Source organism: Lolium rigidum, chromosome 6 (genome assembly GCF_022539505.1).
Source record: "Lolium rigidum isolate FL_2022 chromosome 6, APGP_CSIRO_Lrig_0.1, whole genome shotgun sequence".
Taxonomy (NCBI): domain Eukaryota; kingdom Viridiplantae; phylum Streptophyta; class Magnoliopsida; order Poales; family Poaceae; genus Lolium; species Lolium rigidum.
In genome coordinates, this window is record NC_061513.1 from 114399584 (window position 1) to 114405516 (window position 5933).

Here is a 5933-nt window from a genome sequence, read left to right on the forward strand (position 1 = left end):
TATTTTTAAAAAAACATAAGGCTCGAAAGCCCTACTTTGAATTAACAAAGCCCTCAACCGGCCAGGATTACACCAGACCCTCCGTACAACACCACACCACACCACACCACAGCGGCCGAAAGATACAAGAGCACACTCTGAGAAGCTTACAATACTACGCTAGAGCACAAGTACAACGACTTGCAGAAGTGAAGACCGCAACTCATCGGCACCAAGGAAACCAACCAGTGGGACATGACGAAGCAGTGCCAGACGCAGAGAGGAGGTATTGAACGAGGAGAATCCGGGACTAAGAGCACCAAAATCACCTTCCTGCTCTCATGCCGAAGAGGGCCCCTGCCCGCTCGCCATGGCTCTGAGGCGTCAAACCATCGGACATGAGAGAAGCTCACCCGAGAGCTAGAGAGGTGTTGGGCCCGAGAACCAAAGACGTCCTGAATCACGGCCACCATGACAAGAAGAGCACACCACACCGGCCACACTACCGCCGCCCTTGAACATCCTAGAGCAACAAGAAAGCCACCGGGCATAACAACATATCAAGGGCAGTGGCCAACAGGCCCAAAGCTCCCACCTTCGAGTCCCCACCCGAACCCCGAATCTCCCCAGGTGACGCCTCCAAGGAGGTCACGGCGCAGAGCGTCGACGCCGCCCAATCGAAGAGATTTTGGATTTTCGTTCGGGAGATGGGTCAGGGGTGGAAAGAGGGGGTCATAGCAGCGCCTCCAAGGAGGAACCCGGCGCCCGAGGGCGTCGACGTCACTGGGCCGGACAAGCCAACCTAGGGTTTCCCCTGCCCCGAACAACCCACCAGAACCCTTGCCCCATATCCGACGGTGGCACCACCTTCAGCCGGAGTAGGCGGGAGAGGGAGAGGGTGAGGGTGAGGGAGAGGGAGAGGGGAGGGAGAGGGAGAGGGAGGGAGGGAGGGGGAGGGAGGGAGGGGAGGGGAGGGTGAGGAGGGAGGGGGGGGGGGAGGGGAGCTACCTTAGAGTTTGACGCGGAAGAAGCTCCACGCCGCTGTTGACGCCCGCCGCCGCCTCACCTCCCGCAAGGTTGAGGATGACCACCAGAGCCGCCCACTACGACGCCCGCCACATGGCGCCGCCGCCAAGCGAGGGCCGCCGCCCGGTTCCTGGTCCCCCGCAACGAGACGGGGCAACAGGAGCCTCGCCGCCACCTTCACCGGCACCTGCGCGGGCATGCCCGTCATCCTCCTCGGGTGGCGGCGGGGCAAGGAGAGATGGGGAGGGGCGGGGAAGGGGAGCTAGGGTTGGGGGGGGGGGGGGGTCCTCCGGTGTCGCCCGAGCGGGGGCGACACGGGGGGAAGGGGGAGGAGAAACCAATAACTCTCCGGGTGGATAGATGATGTGTGTGGTTGAAAAATAAACACATATTTTCTCCGATTCATATTAATTGACTCAATTTTATCTAGATAGAGATGTATCTAGTCAACAAACACGTCTAGATACATCTGTATCTGGTCAAAGTTGAGCGAGTTAATTTAAATCGGAGGGAGAAGTACAGTTGGGATGTGCTCCTGAATCTTGAAAGCTCAGAGACTATTGTGCGGAACTGTTGAAGTTCAGTATTCATATCCAAGTGACATATGAAAGAAATACAGAAATCTCCTAGTGCCCAAAACCCATGAGAAATGTTCATATCAAAGCCACGAGTGCAAGCTGTAGGGCCACAGGTGCGTCCATAGTTGGCACATAAACCCAGATCAGTGAAATCTTCTTTTATTAAACAAGGTTACATCGGGTAATTATCATTATATTCAGTAACAGAAATCAGGGCGAACAAAGGCGATCAAACTAGTACTCCGTATAAACAACGGATTTCCTAATGATCAGGCAACTGAGAAGATTAGCTTATGTCTCAGTCGATGTGCATAGCCGTCCATTCTCGCGTCAAGATTCGTCCCTATAAACAATCACGGTCTTCTTGATAAGTCTAGAGCGCAGCTGCGAGCCTCACGAGAAGCTCCTTGGTAATAGAGGGGCAACTCGACGTCAGATGATCGTAACCATCGCCCGCCACAACTGCTCTCAAGTTGGCACTCGAGCTGCAGAGGAACGCGAAGATGGCCTCCTTGAGCCGTGGGCACTGGTGCTGCTCGGCCAGTGCCAGTGTCGTCGCCGCCGTGGTCGTGTCGAGGTGCCTGCATAGCTTATCCTCGCAGACAAGCTTCAGCCTATCCATGTCATACCTGTCCGCCGCGACGAGCAGGTGCTGGGCCATGGTCGTCGCTTCCTCCTCCGTCGTCTTGGGCAGCTCGTCGGTGTAGATGAAGTGGAGCAGTGCCCGGAACACGGCCCCGTCCATGTCGTCGATGCGGATGCCTCCCTCCTTGTGCTCTCTCATCGGGCCTAGGAGCTCCGCCTTGAAGACCGACGACCGAGCGGCGAGCACGCACCGGTGCGCCGCGAACGTCTCGCGGCCGACCTTGAACGACACGTCGCTGCACTCCTGGGAGGAAAGGAGCTGGCACAGATGGCGTGGCAGGACAGGCGGTGGCACTGCTTCGAGCGGCTCAGCGCGCACCTCCTTCACGAAGACGGTGAGGTCGCACCGGACGGTGAAGCAGTCGTCCTTGACAAACCTCGAACTCTCCAGCTCGGCCCTGGTGACGAATCTTTCGGCGGTGACGCCGTTACAATTCTTGGTGAAGGTGAGCTTGGGGTCGTAGAATGTACACAGCCGAATCTGCTCCCCGGCGTGACCGGGCAAGGTGATGCTGAGCTCGACTTTTCCGTGGACGTCGTCGTCTGTCGCGCCGATGCTGGTGGATTCGAGGCGCATGGATATGAAGCTCGTGTTTTCTAACGATTCGCCCTTTGGGTAATATTTGAGACGCCAGGTGTGGCCTCCTACCTTGAACTCTCCAGAGCAGAAGTGCTCACCGTTATTGAGTATCATCTTCGTCCGCGTGTAGCCTTCGATCTTGAGCACATGGTGCCCGGTCGTCTCCGAGACGACGATGGTCGAGGCGGAGGCCGACGGCGCCGCGTTGGCGCAAGCTTTGTTGACCGGGGTCACCGTCGAGTGGAGAGAACATTGTGGCTGTTGCCGTTGAGGGCGATGCAAATTCAGAAGCTTCAAGCGCAACCCCATGAACCATCGTCTATGCCGGCCATCATGCCGCTGTATCTGAGCCGTGGCCGCCGAGTTCACGTGCCGCTCCGTGATTTTTTTGTCGAGGCTCCTGCTCAGCTTGTCCTCGCAGACTACCTTTAGCCTCGCCACTTGGTACCTACCTGCAGCGGCAAGTAACTGCCGTGCGACGGCAGGAGCAGTCATCTCCGGCAACGCCTCCGTGTAGATAAACTGGAGCAAGGCCCGGAACGCCACGTCATCCATGTCATCGATCTTGATGCTTGTACCAGCTGTGGAGCTGGAGAGCTCGGCCTTGAATACCGGAGACCGTGCCGCGAGGATGCACCTGTGCGCGGCGAGCGTCTCGTCGCCGACCTTGAACTCGACATCCGCCCCCTCCTTTGTGTGAAGGAGGCGCGCGAGGTGGGCGTGCAGGTCAGGCTCCGGCACGCCAAGGAACTTCTCCTCCATGAGGACGTGGAGTCTCACGTCTCTCATGACCTCGATGTCGCACCGGATAGCGAGGACATCGTTCCTCAGGTGCGCCGATCTCTCTAGGTCGAGCTTACTAACGAAGTAGTTGAAGGTATACCCGTCGTTACGCCCCACCGACGGGAACGTTCGTATCGTGGAGCTAGCGGAGGTGTACGCCGCCACCGGCTCGCCGTTCATGTCAAGAATGCTCAAGCGGAACAACGCCTTCACGGCGGTTTTGGCGGCGTTGGGCTCGACGTTGAGGCCGACGGAGATCCAGTCAGACTGCTCCTTTCTTTTGCCGTTGGGGTAGTACATGATGCGCCAGGTGCGGCCGCCGATCGGGAAGCCGCGGGAGAGGACGTGCTCGCCGGTCGCCACCACTGCCTTGGTGTGGGAATAGCCGTGGATCTTCAGGACATGGTGCCCCGTCGCCTTCGACCGGGCGACGATGGTCGAGGTCGACATGGCGGCGACAATGGAGCGATCAGATCGCGTGCACCAGGGGTTTTTGATGCCCTGATTTTTTGCCAGAGCTTCTAATCTAAATATCTAATGCCCCTAATTAACGGACCTACGATACTTGTTACCAACGGAAAATATGCATATGCCGATCTGATCTCTAAGGAATACAGTTGTGGTGTAGTACTACTCCGGAACCGGTTTGCGTACGTGGAGCAGTGGATACGTTTCCGCCCTTCCGGTGCCCGAGTTCACTAGTAGAAATATGGCCTTTTGCACCGGTTGGTATTGGGCCATATGCACCGGATGGCCAACCGGTGCAAACCATCCGGTGCAAAAGGTCCCCCTTTTGCACCGGTTCGCTTACGAACAGGGGTCACCACGTGGCCGGCTGTTGGGCGCTCGGCGGAGCTTTTGCACCGGTTCGTACGAACCGGTGCAAAAGGGTTGTGCCGCGGCAGCATTTTAGTGTGCCGCGGCAGGGAATTGCACTAAAACGCTGCCGCGGCAGAGACTCTGCCCCATTATTCGAAACACGGTATAATATTAATGCAGACAATTCAAATATATATATATATATATATATATATATATATATATATATACCAGCACTATTCTGCAACCGGTTGCAGAATAATATTCTGAGCACCGACTTGTACTTCCCTGGACACAAGTTTGTACTTCCCGGATAACAGGGTTCAACTTTCTGTCGAACTTACCTGAACTTCCCATTTTCTTCAGAGCTACTGATTCTACTTCGTGTTTCCCAATTATTTGTCAGAACTATGCAAATGATATACCGTTGGATAGATAATGAAAAACCGCAACTTTTTCATATTCACACTTTTCACAGATTTTGCACGGTTTAAATTTAATTTTGAAAATACGAAAACGCTTCTATTTGGCCAGAAAACGAACTTTTAGTTCGGTTTTTGAATCGCTTATCGAAACTGTGCAAATAATATACCGTTGGAAAGATAATGAAATTGCGCAACTTTTTCATGTTTTACGTTTTTTCAAAATCCTCACAGTTTTTGAACAATTTCAAAAATACCGAAATTCGGACGTACTCAAAAAACGAGCGGACAGTAATTTGGATAATTTGTTTCAACCGTATATCGGAATGATGCAAATAATATGGCGTTGGAAAGCTATGGACTAGGCGCAACTTTCTTATTCCAATTGTTTTCTCTAATTCCTTATAGTTTATTAGAATAATATGAATTACTGTCCGCCTGTTTTATGTGACGGGCACCGAATGATTTTCCCTGCGATTTCCATGAGGTATATTTAAACAATGCAAATGATATACGGTTGGAAAGGTCTCAAAATGGCGCATCTTTTTCGTATCTACCATTTTTGCCAACTCCAAACGATTTGAAAGTAATTTTAGATGTTTTGAAATCATGTTTCCGGTATATTTTGTGGGATAACAATTTGAATTTAATAGATTAGATCCATTTATTTGTTGTAAAATGTTGTAGGTAATGAAATTAGACATATACTCCACCATATAAAGCTTTTGGTGACAATGATTGAAGTGGTTGGTGATCAAATCGATGAGATTTGAACAATAGATTTCACGCCCCGTAAAAACAGAGCATTGAACTTCTCTCGACAGGAACTTGCACTTCTAGGGAAATGCGGTTGTACTTCTCGGCGCTGTTTCACGAAAGTGTTCAGTAAAATGACTATAAGTTTCTCATACTGTGTCCGTTTGAGGTCCACAACCACACAAAATGCTCAGCACACGCACGCGAATCTGAACTTCTCGCGATATGTCCTTGTACTTCTTGGCCTTCGTGGTTGTACTTCCTGGAAATGTTTTGATACTAGTGTGTTTTACAAAAACTATCATGTGTGCTTTGAAATGATAACTTTAGATTGTCCCCATATTC

At 52.5% G+C, this 5933-nt stretch overlaps 1 pseudogene; it reads right to left on the reverse strand.

The window, feature by feature from the left end:
• Window positions 1–1936: 1936 nt before the first annotated feature.
• LOC124663155 lies at window positions 1937–4041 on the reverse strand (annotated as a pseudogene).
• Window positions 4042–5933: the final 1892 nt, after the last annotated feature.